General features: G+C 36.5%; 1 protein-coding gene and 1 long non-coding RNA gene across 33 annotated transcripts in view; one reads left to right on the forward strand and one right to left on the reverse strand.

The window, feature by feature from the left end:
• Positions 1-21,041, reverse strand: part of FOXP1 (forkhead box P1) — a 639,457-nt gene that overhangs the window by 277,543 nt on the left and 340,873 nt on the right. For 2 of the 32 annotated variants that reach the window (XM_087923671.1, XM_087923666.1), the window contains exon 1: positions 2,903-2,985. The exons of 25 other annotated variants lie outside the window; for them this stretch is intronic. The gene's annotated coding sequence lies outside the window, so the exon portion shown is untranslated. Of the gene's footprint in view, positions 1-2,634; positions 2,987-21,041 lie in introns of those variants that run through there. 5 more of the 32 variants (XM_087923658.1, XM_087923667.1, XM_087923672.1 and 2 more) reach the window with 5 other exon arrangements.
• On the forward strand, positions 1,073-17,158 carry LOC148126821 (uncharacterized). The gene is made up of 3 exons (XR_015741603.1): positions 1,073-1,211; positions 7,504-7,593; positions 16,503-17,158. It is a non-coding gene; the product is annotated as an uncharacterized LOC148126821 (long non-coding RNA).

Here is a 21,041-nt window from a genome sequence, read left to right on the forward strand (position 1 = left end):
TAGGTCTTTTCACCATCCTGGCAACTTTTCTGTGGATTGCTCCAGTTTATCACTGTCTTTTAAAATATAGGATATACAGAAATGAATACACTACTCCAGCAAGGTGTGACTAAGGTAAGGCAGCATAGAGTAGGACAATTAATTTCTTATTTATTTCCAGATTATATCAATCTCTGCTTGTGTAAAACCACTGACCAAAAGTAGTTCTGACAAATACACATTTACCTTGTGAATGTGACAAATGTAATCAATGAATGAAGCAAGCTCTCTTCTGATCTGGCTGAGTAGAGAGCTGCCCAACATTATTGTATTATTATACAACTGGATCAATATGTACCTATGGGGGGTTTACTCAAAAGTTACATATATATAATATCCTCAAGATGGTGAACCTATGCCATGCGTGCTGGAATTGGCACGCAGAGCCATTTCCTCCAGCATGCTAGAGCTCGCCTGGAAGAGCCTTACTCCACATGCGTGCGCACCACTGCCACCCAACAGCTGATTGTCAGGTATCTGACATGCATGCACAGAGGGAGGTAAGGTGCATGGGAGACATGCATGCATGCACAGAGACACGCAGCATGCACTGGAGCTGTACGCACATGCACAAATGGATGGCGCACGGGAGGGATCGTGCACGCATGTGCAGAGATGCACAGCATAAGGAGTGATCGCACATGCATGTGTAGAGGTGTGTGGTGGGGCGACACCTGCAGAGACGCAGATGTGCTGTGAGGGGATTATGCGTGCAGGAGCAGGGGGTGTGGGGCCCCCCAGCACGCATTGTCTTCTGCTGACATGCGAGTGCAAGCACACGAGCGTGAGCGCACAAGCACACGAGTGCACGAGCACACACAATTATTGGCGTGGGAGCCAAAAAAGGTTTGCCAGCACTGTAATATACAATTGTATTATATAAACCAGTCCTAATTTTTTAAGGTAACCTAGAAGTGTGGTAGTGGTGGGATTCAGAAACTTTTACCACTGGTTCGGTGGGCATGGCTTGGTGGACGTGCTTTGCATACATGCGCGCACACACACACACACACACACACACACACCCCAAACACACACTTTGTGCAGGCGCAGACGCGTTTGTGCAGGAGCAGAGGTGTTCCAACTCAACTCCTGCAAGCCTGCACTCTCCCGGTTGCTTAAGCAGCTGCCGTGCGGCACTCTTCTATGCGCTTCAAAAGCAGAAGATAAAGGTGAGTATGGCAGCTCAGGAGGGTGGGTGAGCCCAACAGCAGAACAGTGGAAAGAACCGGTTCGGTCACCACTGCTCATCACCACTACTGGCTCGGCAGAACTGGGCCAAACCGGTAGCATACCACCACTGATGTGTGGTATATAATCTAGTGGGGAATGATAGATTTAATTAAACATTTTAAATTCACAATTCTGGTTTCTTGAAGAGCCATGTAGCAAAGGAAAAGTTTTAATCCAAACATGTCTCATAGCATTCATAAAAACACGCCTTCCATAATCTGATCCATTTTTTGTCTATTTGTGTCGAAGTAAGTTTTTCTGAAAATTATACTTCAATTAATTTAATCTGCAGAATAATAATTCCCAAATTAAGTGGTGCTTTGCTAAATTATAACGTAATATAGTTTAGAAGCATAGTCAGTCTCTCTCTCCCCCTTTGGAGAGGAACTGATTAATCACAATTAATGACTTCAAGTGCCTTCTGATTCACCTCAAGCCCCATGAGTGCTTTAGGAATTACAACAAACAGAATGGATCAGGTTATTGGGATCTATTAGTAAATAAATCTCTCTCAGAATTTTGCAAACATTTTCTGACTTGCTTGCCTGGCTGACTAAACGGGTCAATCATTTAATCAGAGCCTTCAAAACTTTCTTGGGCACATACAATTTCTTATTTTAATAGCGGCTCTTGACTATAACCTTAAAAGCCTCTCATTAAACATTAAAAACAAATATTCTTATTCCCCGAGCTTATTGTTCTCTTTCTTTGAGAAGTAAAGCTAAATGCTAACCAATGTTACCTGATATTCGAATTATATGCAATATAGTCTGTCAAATGTAACAATTCCACAATCACTCATTTTAATGGAAATTGAGCAAATTCTCGTATCTGTCCCAATAAATTCAATGGAAGACACAGTATCCCATTGCTTTGTGGGTGGTGGCCATGAAGTCAGTGGAGGAAAGAGAAGGGAAAAGTAATGTTTCTCCCCACCTCCAGATTCTTTGCATAACAATATGAAAGGAATAATTATTGCTGTCAATTTTCCTCCTAGGAATGAAAAAAAAAATAAGTAGTGGATATGCTTTCAAACTTAAGGCTAGCACATTGAGAATTCACTGGAGGCAAGCAACCAAACTGATCTCTATATAGTAGGAAAATACAGAAGGAATATTAATCGGATTCTTTACTATGTTCTGCCATTATGTAAAGGCTTTATTATTCTCCTCTAAACCAAAAGGAAGATTTCCTTCGCTTTACAACGTGCCGAAGAAGCACCAATAGCTTTTTAACTAAACCCAACACCCCTTCACACTAACATTACTGAGTTGCACGCGTAGGCCCACAGACATCCCACTCCACAATTACAAAGCAACTAAATCATATTCAAAGGCTATTTTCCCCCCTTTTGGCGATTACCTGGATGACAGCCCCTATCCTTTTGTCCAAGACATTTAAACTTCTTGTTTGATCCACACAGAATATTCTGCTGTGCTAGCCGTCCTGCAGAAATGCGCTCTCTCTCTCTCTCTCTTTCTCTCTCTCTCTCTTCTGAAAAAAGCAAACAACTGGATAGCTATCATTACACTAAGGAAATCTCTTTTGGAAAAAAAAAAAAAAACACCACCAAACCACTTGCTAATCTTTGCAGCCCCTTCATCCAAAGTTAAAGATAAGAAAAACAAACCTAAGTCAGTTTCAACCACATTCCAGGGACAAGTTCCCGTTTTCTTCTTTCATCAGAACACTAGCTTTTAAATCCCCCCCCCCACTGGCCCCCGACCTTGCAGGCTAAACTGCTGCTCATGCCCGCAAACAAAGCCATATTTGTTTAATAACTGATTGCTGCCATGGGTACAGTAAACAAGAGCCCTGGCATTTGTGTTTATGAACAAACACATCTTCTTGCAAGAGCAATTTAACATTAACCAGGTGGAATAATCAACAGATTTCATAGGTGAGACGCTGGGTAGGACAACTGTAAACAGAGCAGGGAGGAGAAAGGGGCCAGTCTCAGGGAACCAAGGTTGAAGCGGCAGCATTGCAGAGTAAACAGCTGGGGAGAGGTCAAGGCAAACAAACAGTCATCCTTCTGACATTCAGAGGAGTAGAAAAAGGTTGCATGGCTACTGCTGGGAACAATGGGATCTTGCATATACAGGTGCCAGGTGCCTTTAAACAAGATGCAATCCCTTTGAGTAATTTGTACTCCTTAATTATTGCCCCAACTAGACCATCAGCTACATCAACTTATAACACTGCAACTTGATGAATTTATAATCCTTAGTTATTACACTAATTTGACCATCAGTTACATCAATTTATAAGCCTGAAACTCAAGTAGTTTTACTCCTTAAATAATTACACCAACTAAACCATCAGCTACATCAATTTATAAGCCAGTAACTTGAGTAATTTGTACTCCTTAGTTATTGCACTAATTGGACCATCCGCTATATCAACTTACAAGCCTGCAACTTGAGTAGTTTTACTCCTTAAGTTATTACATCAACTAAACCATCAACTACATCAATTTATAACCCTGTATCTCTAGTAATTTGACTCCTTCCCCATTGCATTAACTAAATCATCAGCTATCTCAATTTATAAGCCAGTAACTCAAGTAATTTTTACCCCTTAGTTATTGCACTAACTGAACGATTGGCTATATCAACTTATAAGACTGTAACTCACTCAATAATGTTTGTGTGAAAAGGTATGCATTTGTTTCAATCCTCCTCCCATTTGAAAAATGGATATAAAAGAACCACTTTATGTGGGACAAGGCAACAGAAGTGTAGCTATTGATTCTTGCACACATCTTTATAGAGAAATACATGACATACAGCTGTGGAAAAGAGAAAACACAGTCTTAAATCACTTTTTCCCACAGGTCTCTTACCAACAGTAATTAATTAGAATGTTTTTGATGCCTCTAAAATAAATATTGTCACTGTGAATATTACGAGTCACACATAAACTTGTCAACTCATAATAGAAGTTCAGCATAGCCAATGTGCACTAAAAAGTAGTAAAAATTAAAACTGTAGTCTTACATACTAGGAAGGTGATAAGAAAACACAGATCTTTGCAGATTTTAAGTGTGCTGACCAAGGATATGTAGATTACCATAGGCAATTAAGAATGCCCCTCATGCTCTCTGGTCAAAGATACATCTCTCAACTGTACTTCAGCCACAGCACAATGTGTCTGATTGGGCAATGAGGCCAACCCCAATGCATGCTGTTAGTCATCTGGCAAGTGTGAGGCTATATAAATTGAACAAATAAATAAACATATCTTCTAGAAGTCATGTTCTGTCCAAAATTAAGTTACCACTATTTCACAACTGAAAACATCAATGCAGAAATGTAAGAATGAATAAATATAATGAGGTTAATCAAGATGCACTAAGCAGCTTGTTATGAAAATAATGCACAGTAATGTTCTAAAACATTTGGACGCTGCTTAGTTAAGCAACCTGACTGACTTAGAACTTTGAAAAAAACAAAACACCTGAAATATTTCTTCACACCTGAAATATTGGGTTACTCAGCCGGGAAGGGAAGAAAGTGCATATTTATAAGCATTATGGTCTAAATAATTCTGATCAAATTAAACTTTGATTGATATTGGTTTCTTATTAATAGACTTCTTTCAGATTGGATGGTGCTGACATATAAACCTAGGTTACAGAAGAACTCTATTGTTCCCTCTCTTTAGATATAATTCTGTTCAGGATGTTTCGTATGTGTCATTATATTAGCACAAAAATATCAAAGAAGCACCTGTGGTCACCAATGGATTTCTCCATTACAGCCAAATTTAATACATATTTGCTTCTCCTATCTAACCTTCTCACTGTTGTAATTCCAACTTTTTCAAGAACATTCAAATTTCTCTAGGCTTAAACCACCTCTTGTTATCTTACTGTATGTTAGGTCTATACTACTATCAGGATTCCAATCTAGATGTTAATGGTTCAGGTGATATTTAAAAAAAAATCAGCTCCCCGTTTCATAATCTGTATTTAGATGCATTTTTACCAGATTACAGAATCTCAGAAAAAGGATCTCAAAGGAACATCTCATCCAAACTCCTGCTTGGAGTTCTTCTACAGTATTTCAGACAGTTGGCTAGATAGCCTCCATTTGAAATTCTTCAGTGAAATGAACATACCACTTCATGCACAATCTGTTCTATTAGATGACAGGCTATATCACTAAGTTGTTTTATTGTTTTATGGCTTTTTATAACTTTGTTATTGTTGTGAAACACCCAGAGTTGTGTTTTAAAATGGGCAGCCATAAAATGATAATAAATTAGGTTTTTTTCTCTCCTTAATATCTAATCTGAGTTTAATTTCCTGCAATTTTAACTCACTGGTTCTAGATGTCTGTGGTTAAGAGAAATAAACTCCATTTCCATTTCTAAATTACAACCCTTTAGAAATATGAAACCTGTTATCATATACCCTCCTCAATTCACTTCTGCAGGCTAAACATTTTTAGTACTTTTTTCATTTTCATCCATTTTTCATTGGACTTGGATTCCAGTCCTGGCACCATTGTGGAAAAGGTAGTCTATCTCAGGATTCCAGTTTTTCAAAGTCCTTTTTTTTTTTCTGCAGTGGTCACAATTGAAGACAATTTTCTAAATGAGGCTTCACCAAGACAGGATACAATGCAAAAAATATTTCCTGTGACCTGGACTCTGTATGTCTCCAGCGTTCACCTTTTTATTATTATTTATTAAATTTAAAAGATGTCCCTCTCACTCAAATCATAATAAAAATATAAAAAATTAAAATTTGAATTAAATTAGTTATTAGCAATTGAATTTTACTGCTGGCTTGTTCTCAATGCAATCTACTAGAACAAGTAGATTTGGAACATGTACTAGAAGTACTATTGCAAGGCCAAGAATTACTATTTTATACTAATGTTTTTGCATGTTTTGTCTCGGTGTGCAAGACCTTTCTTCCCTTTCATTTGGTTCACTGTTAAATCTCTCTAAACCTTCATGAACACCATCTTCCTATTCTAACCTATTACCCATTTATCCTGTGTAATCTGTAAATTTGCTCATCACCCCAGGACATAAACAAATACAATGGAAAACATATGGCTCAAGGCAAAGCCTGTGGCACTTTATAATAATCACCAAACAGATGTGGAAGCATTTATGAATACTATCTTGGTATGGCCCATTCAGCCAATTAACCTCTAACAGTGGCAACATCTAGCTCTTATCTTTTATCATTAATGAAGATATCACAAAAAAGTCTGTCTATGTCAACATAAGATTCCCCCAATTTATTAAAGCTAGTTAACACTGTCAAAAAAAAGGAGATAAGGTTTGTCTGGCACGAATTATTTGTATCAAACCCATACTGAACCTATTCATTGTTGTTTCTATCCAAGTTCTCACAAATGTGCTGTTTAACAAGATGCTTTAATACCAACAAACTGATAGGTCAGCAACTTCTCATGGCATCTTTTTCTGTTTGTTGAGGAATCATTTGCTGTCCTCCAATTTTCTGCAACCTCTGCAGTACTCTTGAGACTTTCCAAGATTCATTTAACAGTTGCTCAGTTGCTCCACTAGTTCCTTTAGCACACTTGGATATAGTTCATCTGACCCTGGAGACTTACGTTCAATTAAATTAGTGTTATTTTATATCATTCTTGTTTATCTTGAGCTGAGTTCCCTCCTTTCTCTAGTGCACTATTTCTCAACCTCAGCAACTTTGAGATGTATGGACTTCAACTCCCAGAATTCCCTAGCCAGCATAGTTAGCTGGGAAATTCTGGGAGTTCAAGTTGATACATCTCAGAGCTGATGAGATTGAGAAACACTACTATAGTGGCAAAATGATAGACATCTGGGCTTTTCTTTCCTTCTGACAGAAAGATCAATTCAATGAGTTTAAACATTTCACTTCTTCATCATCACCACCATTATCAATTATCCCTAGAACTCCAGCCTCTTTGCATTTCCTTTTGTTTCTGACATTCCTGAAAATGTGTGTGTGTGTGTGTGTGTGAGTGATGTCTTTAGCATTTCTTGCAAGTTTGAGATCTTTCTTCACTTTAATCTCTGTAACATAGTCCTTATTGTTCATAGCAATTGCCTTGCATTCTTTTTGCTTTTTCTTCTCCCTTCAGCTTTGTATTCCTGTCTATTTCTTTTTAGCATTTTAGAAAGCTATAGGTGAATTTCCATTGGTCTACTTTAGATGTCTCCTAATTTTACTTTTTAGCAGACTTTCAATATCTTGTTTTGCAGGATTCCTGGACACTTCTTTCCTTCAGCACCATACTGTCTGGGTGTGTGGTATGCAGGTTCCTCATCTGAGGACAGGAAAACTGTACAGAGGTGATACACACAGCTCAAAAGATCATTGGTTGCCCTCCCTGGAAGACTTAGCCAGGTCCCGCTGTCAAAGCAGAATCAAGGCCATCATAGAAGCCCCCTCACACCCTCGCAATTATCTTTTTGATCTGGACAGCGCTTTTGGTCAATAAAATCTCACACCATTAGACTAACAAATAGTTTCTTTCCCTGGGCCACCTGAACTGCAAATAAATACAAAGTCACTACCTTATTAAGATGTGAAAAGATGTCAAATCACAATACCTCATTCAGATGTATAATAACATATTACAGTACAATCCATCTCTTGTGTATTACACTCGGCATCACAGTCAGTGTTGGATGTATATTTTGTATATATTCATAGATATTGTACTCTCAAATTGCAAATAGAGACGTGGGTACTCTATTTTTCTTATCTTCATTTTTAAGTGCTCTGGTTTTATTGTATTGCGAACAGTTGCTGGGGTGCATCCACAGTTTCGTTGTACTTGTACAATGACAATAAAGTTCTTCTTCTTTTTCTTCTCTCTTAAGCCATTCGATCAGGCCAACCTTTCATCTGAGTTTATCAAAATCCATTGATATCCACTACACACTTTTCTATTCATTCTTTCTTTTGTACAATGAATTTAAAAGATAACATGTTCACTATCTCTCATGGTTTTAATCAACTTCACTTAAAGTACTTCTTCCCTGTTAATAAAATTTAGGTCCAGAATAATGAATCCCCTTATTCCTTCTCCCACTTGCTGAAAATTAAAATGGTCAGCAAGAAAAGATAGGAATTAGTTGGATCTATGATTCTTGGTATAGTTAAGCTTCCAGCAGAAACTCCCCCATTGTTGCTATCACACGCCTCTTTGAAAGTTTAGGCATCTCATAATAGACAGGCCGTATTCTTATTGTCTGTCTGTTCTATTGATCTATAAGAAATCCCCATGACAATAATATGCTTTTTATCTTTTTACCTTAACCCCATGTGTTCTTTGCGATATCCCCATGCATAAATAAAACTTTGGATTTCAATAGCTGAGTGAATTATTCTCACTTTAGAAGTAACTATTCCCCAATTTGTTGGGCTACACTGTACATGACTCATGTGAACAATTTTTGGTGAGGGAAGGGACAACATTTTCAAGGATGGTTTGCTATTACCTTCTTCTTATGTCTGAAAGTAACTGTCCCAGGATCACCCAGCTAAGACAAGAGTAGAACTCATGATCTCCCAATCTTTAGTCTGATGCCTTTAACTATTATACTAAATTGGCTCTTGCAGTGAACATACAAAACCATTTAAAACTCCTTTCTTTTTACTGTTTACCTAGACATATGTACATATATTAATTTATACTTCATATAAAGGAAGTGCGTATTTTTATGGTACCAGATTTAATCTCCAAATCCTTCTCATACAACTGGAAAAACTCCTATGTAAGACCATGGAAAGTCACTGCCAATCATGATCAAGTAGATAATTCTGATTAAATACATCAGTGTTCTGACTAAGTCACTGAGGACGTCGGCTAACACATAGCATATTTAGTAATGATAAAACTGACACAAGGGACACAAAATGATATCTGGACTTAATCAGAACTTAATTAGAAACAATTGCATGATCATTTTTTATTACACTGAGCTGGTGTTGCAGAAAATAAACATGACAATAACATGCCTATATATTGTGATTAGATTACATCCAAGCGCACCCAAAAGTAAGGCATAAGAAAGAAAATTTCTTCTAACCCTAACTATATACACCTATACATCTATATCTCTTTATTCAATAATATAATTACTATTTTTTTAAAAAGGTTGGAAGGGAAGTACAATTCCCTATTAACAGAACATTGGGAAGGGAGAACAGTATTGAGACTTATTCATGCTGCATATATTATATTAGGCACCTTATAGGAAAGATGGTGGCATAAAAATAAGTAAATAAAATAATATATAAATACATAGGGAGAGTAGAAGAAATCAATGTGTCTATTTGAAAGCTCGTCATATTAGAACTTTTGTCACTGTGGCTAGTTCTTTCTAGAAATGCTGTCCACTTTCTCCAGAAGGTTTAACCTCCATCAAAAGAGTCTCTCATCCATCCTTGTGTATGTGTCCATGCACCTAATTGAATGGGCAGCCCCAGCAGAATCAGTCTGTGTAGGCACACCCTCATGCAGACAACTGGAGAAAGTCTTCCAGATGATGTAGTACCTCATATGGCTTGTAATGATTGTATAATCCTGTCTTCTATATCCTCTCTGTTTTATAACACAGCTTATCCCAGGAACCTTGGTAATTTTGCTATTAAAAAAACAAAAAACCAAAATACCTAGAGACAAATATTCCATTTTCAGAATTTTTAAATTCAAATGGCACAAATCTGAAATCTAATGCACAATGCTGTATGGACAGTCTATTATTTCAGCATTAAAACATCTACAGATTACAACTGAATTTATTCTGTGATCCTTCGCTGACATGTAAAATCAGTTTCTTCAGTGAAATGGAAGTACTGTATGACAAAAACCACAAGCATATCATTCAAATGCTTTATTGGTCAAATAGATGAATGCCTTTATTAGTTCAACCATTTTTGTAATGGAGTGCCACTGATGACCCAATGTTATCCTCCTCCCCCTGCTATTAATCACATCTCTAAGAGCTCATTTTGTTTTAAAATCTTAAGAAATTGCCATAATTTAAAGACATGGTATCTTCTTAATGGGTAATGTTTCATAGCCTGTATAGCTTCCTTTAACAATATCTTTGTGGCAATGCTGAGTACAATATTAAATTACTAGAAAGCTAAATTAAAATATTTAAATGATGGAAAAGCTATATGTAAACTATCTTTTGCATATCTTACTTCCCATATCTTTACTGGGTTCAAATCACATCATTTTTAGAATTGCAGAAATCAAACATGTATGACTTAGGTTTATGAAGCTTAAGCTTATGAAAACATTTCCCTGGCAAATTTAAAATAACACATACTTTAAAGAGGATTTATAGTTATTTATTTATTAATCACATTTATATTGTGGTTGCCCATTTCACACACACACACACACACACACACACCCAAAAAAACACTTCTGGGTAGCATTCCACAATCAATAAAACAACAAATTTACAAAAACAATCATAAAAATAGAAATGTCATTATGAAAATTATAGTGTTATATTTTATAACAATGTTATATAAAAAAGTAAAATGTACAAACCATATGAAAGGAAAGAATGAAAAGATCAACTACAATAAAGCCATCAGGAATATCTTGGGTATCCTAGGATCCCCAGGTCTGGTGACTAGGTCTTGAGGGGTTTCCAAAATGATAGCAGGGATGTAGCTAACCTGACCTTGTGGCGGAGGGGCAGGGAAAATAGACTGTTCCGTAGAGAAAGATAAATCCCTGGAAAATCGTATGCCTTCTCTCCCAGATCAAACGGGACAGGTGGATGTAATCGGGGAAAGGGATCTCTCAGATAGTCCGATCCCATGCCATGAAGGGCTTTAAAGTTTGAACTGGACCCAGAAACAGAGTGGTTGCTAATGCTGTTCATGGAGCAGAGGTGCAATATATGCTCTTCTGGGAGCACACATAACTGCCTCCATCTCTGCATTCTGTACCAGTTGAGCTTCTGGATGCTCATCAGTGGTCCCCCATAAGTAAACCACATTACAGTAGTCCGCTCTGAAATGACTAGGGCATGGTTGATTGATTTTAAGCAGAGCTTTCTGATCCAGGAAGGGGTACAACTGGCATGAAACAGAAAGCTCTCCCAGCCAAGACTGTCATGTGCTCCTCCTAGACCCACAATTGAGTCTAGGAGGACTCCAAGATTGCCCACAGGATCTGTCTGTCCTAGGATCTTTAATATAAATAATGAAGATAGATTTTAAACAGACATTGTTCTCCATTTTTTATTTCAAATACAGGACAAGCTGCATAATTTTTTAAGTCCTATAACACAAAACTAAGGATATGCCTTGGTTGAGAATCACTGGTGCAGCAAAAGACAAACAGCTGAGAAAATTACATAAAATATAGACAACTCCGGATGTACCTTGATGTGCCTTTACAACACTGCTTCTTAAAGGGGAAAAGTATATATAATTTAAACAAAATGTAGGCATAAAAAGAAAAAATAATAATATTTGCTTTTGTCAAGCATCTTTAACTAGAAATGTGGTGCAATTATATTACAAAGTGAATGCAAACAATTGTTTATTCCTGCTTATTCAGCTTAGAAATCCCTTTCTGTTAGTCTTTCAAATAATTTGTAAAGTATATAAAATTTGGAATGTCTAAATTTATCACAAGATTTGGAGAAAAATTGTCAACTTTCCGGTTGTTGGTATGGATTCGCTCATTTACTATTCTGCAGTTATAGATCAAGGAAAAGAAAATAATTGAAGGATAAAATATACCAAATTTGAACAAGACTAAACAAATTCAGTGTTCCTTTGGAGAGATCAGATTTCTTCTAAATAAAATGTCTTGATCTGATAAATAAAAATATAATTGGATTTATATGAACATTAATTTTTTAAAATGTTTTTTAAAATGTGGTTTTTCCTCTCTGGAAACAAATATATATATATAAACAGATCTGTGTTTTGATTCTTCTTTCAAGATACCAAATATAACACATACATGACAAATATATTTTATGGGTAGCATAAAATGTCTTAGGAGGCTGATCTGGATATAAAACCTTTCGCCTATCTATAGCATTTGCAGAGCCAATTTATTCTACACTGATCAGGTTATTATAGCCTAATGAAACAGCCACAGCCTACATCAACTGCTGTACGTAACTGGTAAGTGACCACTTTATAACCCTTTTCATCGCTTAACAGTTTGAGTAACAGTAAATCCAACTCCAATAATCTAACCTCCAAAGCCAAATCTAACCTAAATAATGAAATACATTAGGGTGAAATAAGTTTTAATTGATAAGAACAAAACCCCACAACTTTTCTTTTTCCTAATGTCACATACCCACAACTATGTATTTTCAGAAAAGGTAAGCAACTAATCATTTTAAACCTAATGTTTTCTATCCAATAAGAACCAAATCTTAGCCAAATATTGGACTCTGTGTGCTAATATTCCCTGTTGAAAATAGCTAAACAAAATGGCTAGTACCCATTATGGGAATAGATTTTTGAAATGTTTAATTTACTGGCATTTCTGAAAGAGCACAGTGGATCTGGCTGAAGAATTCAAAGAGACTGTTTTATTATGTGATTGTGAATTCATTCATTCATTCCCAAGCATTAAAACTTTGGGATTGTGTGCACACATGCACATACACACACAAATACACACACACACATAAAACTAGTATAAATTTACCAGTGGTTGCAGTGGTCTTTATGGCTTCTTGCAATAACAATTTTCAGGACTTTTCTAAACAAGGTGAGACTTAGGTCCAACTATACTTCTGAGGGCAGCATATTCCAGAGTGATAAACAGATAAGAGATAATCAGATAATCCACCCAAGCAGGAGACCCTACACCATTTCTGACAGTTGGGAGTCCAATCTCTTCTTGAAAGTCTCAAGTGATTGTGTTCCCACAACTTTCGAGGGAAAGCTGTTCCACTGGTTGATTGTTCTCACCGTCAGAAGGTTTCTCCTTATTTCCTTGTTCAGTTTCCATCCGTTATTTCTTGTCTGGCCTTCAGGTGCTTTAGAAAATAGCTTGACCCCTTCCTCCCTGTGGCAGCCCCTCAGGTACTAGAAGACCGCTATCATGTCTCCCCTGGTCCTTCTCTTCACTGGACTAGCCAAGCCCAGTTGCTGTAACCATTCTTCGTATGTTTTAGTCTCCAGTCCCCTAATCATCCTGGTTGCTCTTTTCTGTACTTTTTCTAGTCTCAACATCTTTTTTATAGTGTGGTGACCAAACTGGATGCCATACTCTAGGTGTGGTCTTACCAAGGCTTTATAGAATGGTATTAGTACCTCACTTGATCTCGATTGTATCCCTCTGTTAATGCAATTTAGGATTGCACTAGGGGGGGTTTTTTTGGCTGCTGCACACTGCTGGCTCATATTTAACTGGTTGTCCACTAAGGCTCCAAGATCCAAGAGTGTATGTGTTACTCTTGAAAAGCCTAGGCATCACAATCAAATCCTATGGACATCACAAGCAGATGAGATTGTCAGTAGGTATTCTTTAAAAGAATGGACAGAATTTTAAGGCAGACTCAGATTTGTTGAGGCAGTCTGTAATATGTTGTAGGGGAAAATAAGCACTTTCAACTGGGCCCAGGATTCAACGAAGCAATTTCGGAATAGTTTGTTTTTCCAATTAATAGCCAGACTCCCACATTCTGCATCAGATGCAACTTTACAACTCCAGGAAGAATATGTTGCAAAGGTCCACTTCTTTGGTAATAAAGCAGTGTTGCAAGAACAGAACTAGTTTCCTAAGAGCTGGGTGAAAGAACGTATTTCCACAGCTTCAGGAGGAGCTCTGACTCCACAAGCACTTTCTAAGGATGTAGTTATTACTTCCAGAGAAGGAAGTGGGACATATGCTATTTTTTTGTTGAATAAATAATTGCAAAGTCAATTATTCACAGGTCTTTTTTTTTGTTTAACTGCATCATATTTTAGCAACCATTCAAAGTTGCAAAGCCACTGGGAAAAAAAGTGAGTTACGACCAGTCTTTGCATTTATGACCATTGCAGCATCTCCATGGCCACATAATCAAAATTTGGGGGATTGGCAACCATCATGTATTTACAACAGTTGTATTATTGTGAATATGAATTCAGTGGATGTTATACTTTCTGATTTGTGAATCTACTTATACCTTGAAAAAATAAGGGTATTTTTTATTTAAGAAAGAAGAAAAAAACAGCCACCATATAATTTTGCTAAGCTGAATTCTTCGGAGCTCATTCCAAAAATAATTCAGAAGTGCTTTGGACCTTGTGTGAACACAGCATCTCTCTCCTATTCACTTTTAGAGTCTCTTGCACAATGTCCAAAGTATTTCTTCCAAATCATTTTTTAGTGTCTCCAGTGCTAATGGACCTTTTCATCTAATTCTCACTAAGGTCAGTGCAACCAATTTCTCTCAGAGAAATATGAGATTTTTCCCTCCTATTTCACTAAATCATATTTCTTTAATATTGATATTAATATTTGTATTAATATTGCTTATAATCTGCTTTGGGAAGATTATTTTGGAAAGCAGGTTCAAATAGTTATAATAAAGAACTGATTAAATATAGTAGTTGCTTTTGATTTTAAAGCATTGGAGTGATTTTTATCAGCTAGAATTAAAATTGATTATATATTTCAAAAGAGACTGAGGAACAAACACGTGATAAAAATCAGTCTTTCTTCCTTGCCACTAACTGCCAAGAGTTCAAATTATCTCTTCTCCTGCTCTGAAAGTCAGGCTTTAAAAATAGAAGGCTGGAAAGAAAGGTAGACCTTGTCAAAGCATACTTTGTGAGTGGATGCAGAATGACAGGGAAATTTGAAGCCTTCAGAAAATGTCCCAATTTCCAATTCTGAGCAGAGAACCTTTGCTTGAAAGATTTTTCCTGTTGAATTTCACCCAAGTCCATTGTGCTGCATTTTTTCAATATCCTTAATCCTTTACTTCAGCAAACAACCCCAGGTGCTTTTATACATGTAGAATTTTGCTCAAACTTACAATAATACATCATGGTAGTCTTAAGACTATCTAAACACAAAACATCACTCTTTACCAGAGTAAATTTTTATTCTGCAAAGAATAATAACCCTTTATCATAGTTCATGGATAGCACTGAGGACCAAAAATGAACCAGAACCAGAGAATACAGCAAACCTGATATATCTGAACCTAAAATTTGACTTAGCCCTCAGCAGAAGACAATAACCACACAGACCAGGGCTTTCAAACTTGCAGCCTGTGAGCTGGATGCATCACATGCTGGCCACATCCATGGTTTAGCAAAGGGGAAAAAAGTTCCGATATGTCATGTGATGCCTCCGTGACAATGCGAGTTTGACACCCCTGACCTAGACCATCCACTGTATTTAGAGCATGTTACTCTTCATGAGAAGGTATTGTGGCTGTCAAGGGTGTTAAAGAATCCCTCCCTTGCGAAATTCTGCTTCTACTGTTTGCAGGTAAGGAGCTTACATTTGTAAACAGACAAACGGATTGTGGGCAAGTGTCCATTCTGCAACAGATTAAGCTCTGCATAAACAGGTAAATCTGTGACTGGAACAGCTCCAACCTTCCACTCGAAATAAAGAGCTCTTCTGACAATAAAGCTGTTTGCAGCCCTTCATCAAGTACCGATCTTTTGATGAGGAAGGCTTAATTTAAATCAAGAGAATAAAGTTGACTCAGCTAGCAGAACCACTGATAAGTAAAGAACCCCTTTTTACTTGTAAGTACGACCTACTGGCATGGAAAACTTTTAACTGTCACTTAAAATAATGTTTATCTGGCATATCTGCCAGTGGAATACAACTATATTTTAAGCAAAAGACAGGGATCTCCCCGTAAAAGAATCCCAGTTCAGACAATGATTAGAACATCATCAATATTGAGAAGTGGATTTCTCTTTAAGAATAATTCACTCTTATACAAGCAAGCTAAAATGGCAGCAACAGATGAATAACCCAGCTTTCTGATGCAACATGCTAAATAATGATGTGCTCAAGCTTTGTCTGACTTCTAGAATTACTATGAGTTAAATTGTACTTCGCAGTGTCTTAACTGCAGTTGAAGACCAAGGTATCTGTCTGGTTTTTACAAATCTTAAATATTTGTGATCTTAAATGGGGGTTATTCTATTGTTAAATCTTCTTTTAGCCTTTGAACATGGACATTAAAAGTGTTATAAAACAGGAATAATTTCAGTCTCAATTTCTTTGCAGAACCCCTGGATGTGTGGAATATGAAACAAAGATGCAAAAGGAGTAGAAGAAGACTTATCTCTGCCATACCTCATTTTCTTTATTATGTTTCAACCCTAATGGATGACCATGGTTTCATTTCTACCATCCATGAATGGATGTGACTGGATATTGACTGAAGAAAGAAATTAATCAGCAAACTGACCATAGCACCAGATGTTATCTGGCAAACCAAGAGGAAAATAGCCTATCGCTGGTTAGCATGTTGCACAACCAGTCCAACCCCTTTAGTCCCAATGAAAAGGTGAGAGGCCTTGGAACTGTGGGCTTGGCCACTGTTAGATCAGAATGCTTGTGACTTGTCAGAACTACCTAGGAGATGATATGTGGATGGGCCCAGACAGAGGATCCCCTAGAGAGGTAGTGATTCCACCTGCATTTAAGAAGACTGTGGTCCATTCCTGCCTCAAGAAATTATTGCTAGACCTGACATTATTGGACAACTGTAATTCAATTTTCAACTTTCCTTTTTTAGAATAAGTTTTAGACAAGACTGTCCATTGTTTTTATGACTCTTTTTCATTTGTTTCTACACTGCCTAGACTCACTGTAAATTGGACAGGCATACAAGAATGGATAAATTTGGATAAATAAATACACAGATGCATTAAAAACAACGAGGGATATTGGGTCATTGACAAATGGCAAATAGTTCTGTGGACTGAGGTTACCATTTCTGAACAAAATAATTGAAAAAAGGTCATTGTTAAATTGCTGTAATACTTCAAGAGCTCAAATTCTATTTCCCTTGGATTAATTAGACAGAAAGATTTATAACATTATAAATCTTAATAATCCCACCAATGTAAGAACATCTATGTCATACTTAACAACTCATTTCTGAGTGAATACCATCATTACATAATTATCAGTATCTGAAATCCACCTCTTCCATTTTATTACCCCCTGACCTCTTTGATTCCCCTTCTGCTTCAATCTGTGTATAAGTTCATGTGTGTATTGTTCCTGATAGTAAATATACAAGAAGTCTATAGTTCCCAGGAATTTATACTATAATATTTCTTTAATCTTAATGTTCACAACACTTTGTTTTCCTCCTGTGAAGATTGTTAGATTGTGACAGCATGAAAACTTGTGAGTCATTCTGTAGGATTGAAAGAGCATAGCAGGTAAAGAACAAATCTTCAACTGTGGTACAAAACTAAGTCATAAGTTGGCTAAAATAATACCTGGGGACCTTTCTCACAAGACTTAACATTATGTGTCACATCCCATATACTTTTATACATTCCACAAACTTTTCCACATATAAGGTTTTCAAGGCTTGTGGGGATCAGAGCATGACCAATAACCAAATTGTTCTGTTTGCTTAGTAAACAAATAGAATGACCTTCACGATTAAGAGGGGGTATTTCATTGATTATATATAGCAGCCTTATCTTGTAACCTTTATATGCAGTATAGGCATCATTCTGGAAATTATTATTCATGAGTTCGTAAGATTAGGACCAAATCCTAAATGTACTTATTTCAAAGCATGACAAAGTTAAGAGTCAGGCTTGTTAACTGAAAAGGAGACAGCCCGGGTTTGAGACCTGAGTGCTATGCATCACTCGTCCCAGCTCCTGTCAAACCAACAGTTCAAAAGCAGACAAATGCGAGTACATAAATAGGTACTGCTTTGGCAGGAAAAATTACTGCATTCCATATTTTCATGCAGGTTACATGATGACAGAAGCATTTCTCAGAGAATGCAGGCTCTCTCAGCTGACAATCAGAGATGAGCACCGCCCCTTGAGTCCGTCACAGCTAGACAGGAAAAACCTTTAAAGGGATCAAATTAGTAGCTACCCATTATGTTCCTCCTCTTGGCTATGTAAATGTGCATACCTCTATTGCTCAAATCAGTACAATAATATGCCAGCATAATTTGAATTTCTTAATGATCAGCATGGAGGGGTTGCATGCTGATAACCTGCAATGGCCTATTTCTGCCTTACCATTCCATAAGCTTGCCTATTGTTTTTCACACACTTGTTTTTAAAAAAGTAAACAGGAGAAAGCATGGCCATGCAAAAATATTGAGAACACAAGTATTAAAAAATCTTTGTTCTTATTTGGAACAAATAATAACAAATAATATTCCAGTTTAAATTAACCTGCAGGACCATTTTTTTTTGTAACAAACTGGTCTACTGGTAGTTTGAAAGACCACAGAATAGGTGTTTAATATAACTTGTTTTGGTCTTCTTTTGGCTGATATTTAATTATATAAGGTACCCACATAATGCCAGAGTGGTGCTTTACAAAATGTAGATCAGGTGTTCATAGATAGATTCCTGATGTTTACAACCATAAAAGAACGTGAAGCACTTCACATGAACCACAATAAACATACAATGAAAGTGCCAATCAATTTTACCATCATTTCCACTATCACAGCATTACAGAATCATCAGTCAAATTGCACCCACAACAATAAGGCAATATTAGATTTTACAGGGTCTGCTTGATTGCCTTTCAAAAGGAAGTCAAGGTTGCCATCAATCTAACCTCCAAAGGAAGACTATGCCAAAGGGTGTAATTGCTTATGTCATCATCAAGATTGTGAAGGAGGCATTATAAAGCCAAGACTTGTGTTAGGAGAAGACAGAAACAGAAATTAAACACTGGAAGAGCTAAGAACAAATGTAGGCTGCTTTCACAATGCACTGGGAATTAAAAAAGGCTGGGTCACAAAGTCATATCTTCTAACAACCAATAGTAGGATGTCTTTAAGCCATGGCCAGAGGATTTCAATAAAGCACTCTTAGAGTACAGAGAATGACCACTGTTGGTAAGCTACTTTTTTCTCTAACCTTCCTCTCTCAGAACATTTGAATCTTGGACTCCAAAATATTGCCCCATTTCAATTCATTTAGGAATTTAAAAGCCTACTTGCTAATGAAAGATATTTCAGGGCAGTTTTTGTAGACTTATGAATATGAGAAACCTCAGCATTTTTAAATTTAACACATGGTTAAATCTTGAAGGATTTTTTTTCTTTCTTAAAAGACTGAGACATTATAGAGACATGGATTAAAGTCACAGAATGGAGCTTTGAGAAGATGCCCCGCCAAATATTACTTCTGAAAGGGTTGCTAGGATTGTAGGAACAAAGGTGTGATCAATAAATTGATCCATGAACATAAGAGCAAAATGTAATTTCATTGCCTGTATAGAAATAAAATCTGAATGTTTGCATAAAAAAAGACTTAAAAATCCTTAAAACAAATATATACATTATTAAAAACTAGGCTCATTTTGAAAAAGAATAATTATGTAATAGACAATCTGGTTCTGGATTAGAATACACTATTATCCTAAAAATACTTGATGAACAGGCATATCTTGAATGTCACCTAAAAGAAGGTTACCCTGGGCTTCTCCAACCAATACTGGGAATACATAGATAGGTTTCTACAGAGTTTAAGGAGGTATAGGTTCTGGACCTTCTGTGACTGCACAAGGGCTCAAAGCTAATTCCATGCTTGAACCCCCTCTCCTATATGGCTGGGTTTTTTTCCAACATCATAGCCATAATTTCCAACCAACTTTTCTCAAACTTTAAGAGTTAATAATTATTTTGGGAAAAGCAATAGTAGAGATAATGTGTTTTCTGAAATCACATGCATTATTCCCAGGGTAAAGTGCCTGATCACAATCTGGGACATTGAATCTCAATCACATTGCACATGATCACAAAAACTTCAGACAGGTTGTTGTGGTTGTGAAATGTTCTATTAGAGAATCAAAATAATTCTGCCATATAAAAATAGAAGAAATGGATAAAAGTCTGAACAAAGTCGCTCAATAGGTGAGGGTGGTATCATAACGCTTCCATCGCCTAGAACACACACATAGAAGTACTGTATCACATCTTGCTTAGTACTTTTAGTAGCAGCCCAATCTAGTAAAAATAAGATGAATGTAATGTTGTGTTTAGTAATATTTATCTTAATATCCAGTAAAATTAAATTAGTAAGTATAAGTATTAATTCTTATGCGCCACTCAGATTTGTTTTGGTGAGATTCGTGGCTATAGAAATGTGATTGACAAACAAACAAACAAATAAATAAATAAGAGTTATAAGAACTAAAGAAAGAATACTGTTTTCCAGGATTTATTTTGATTTCTAATTAAAATATACAGATTAGATGATATCTTATTGGGCAACACATTAAACACAGGTAACTTAATTTCATCTGGTCTAATAATTCATCAATTCAGCAGTTTTAAATGAGGTTCTTTAGGTTCACATAGAGTTCTTATAAAATAATCCATCTATGTCTTAGTAACATAAAGGATGTTATTTCAGTAATTTTACAAACAAAATTATGCATAGCAAAACAAGGCTGAAGATTCTTGGATTATTCATCTAGGATTTGAATAGAAGCATGTAAACTGTCAGAATGATTTTGCAAGGACATGTTAAAAAGAGTCACAACCAGGCAAATTTCTTCAAAACTGTTTGTGAACTCAAAATTATTACTTGGTCC

The sequence above is a fragment of the Pseudonaja textilis genome, chromosome 2, assembly GCF_049901715.1.
Source record: "Pseudonaja textilis isolate UNSWEBS1 chromosome 2, rPseTex1.2, whole genome shotgun sequence".
NCBI classification, from domain to species: Eukaryota; Metazoa; Chordata; class Lepidosauria; order Squamata; family Elapidae; genus Pseudonaja; species Pseudonaja textilis.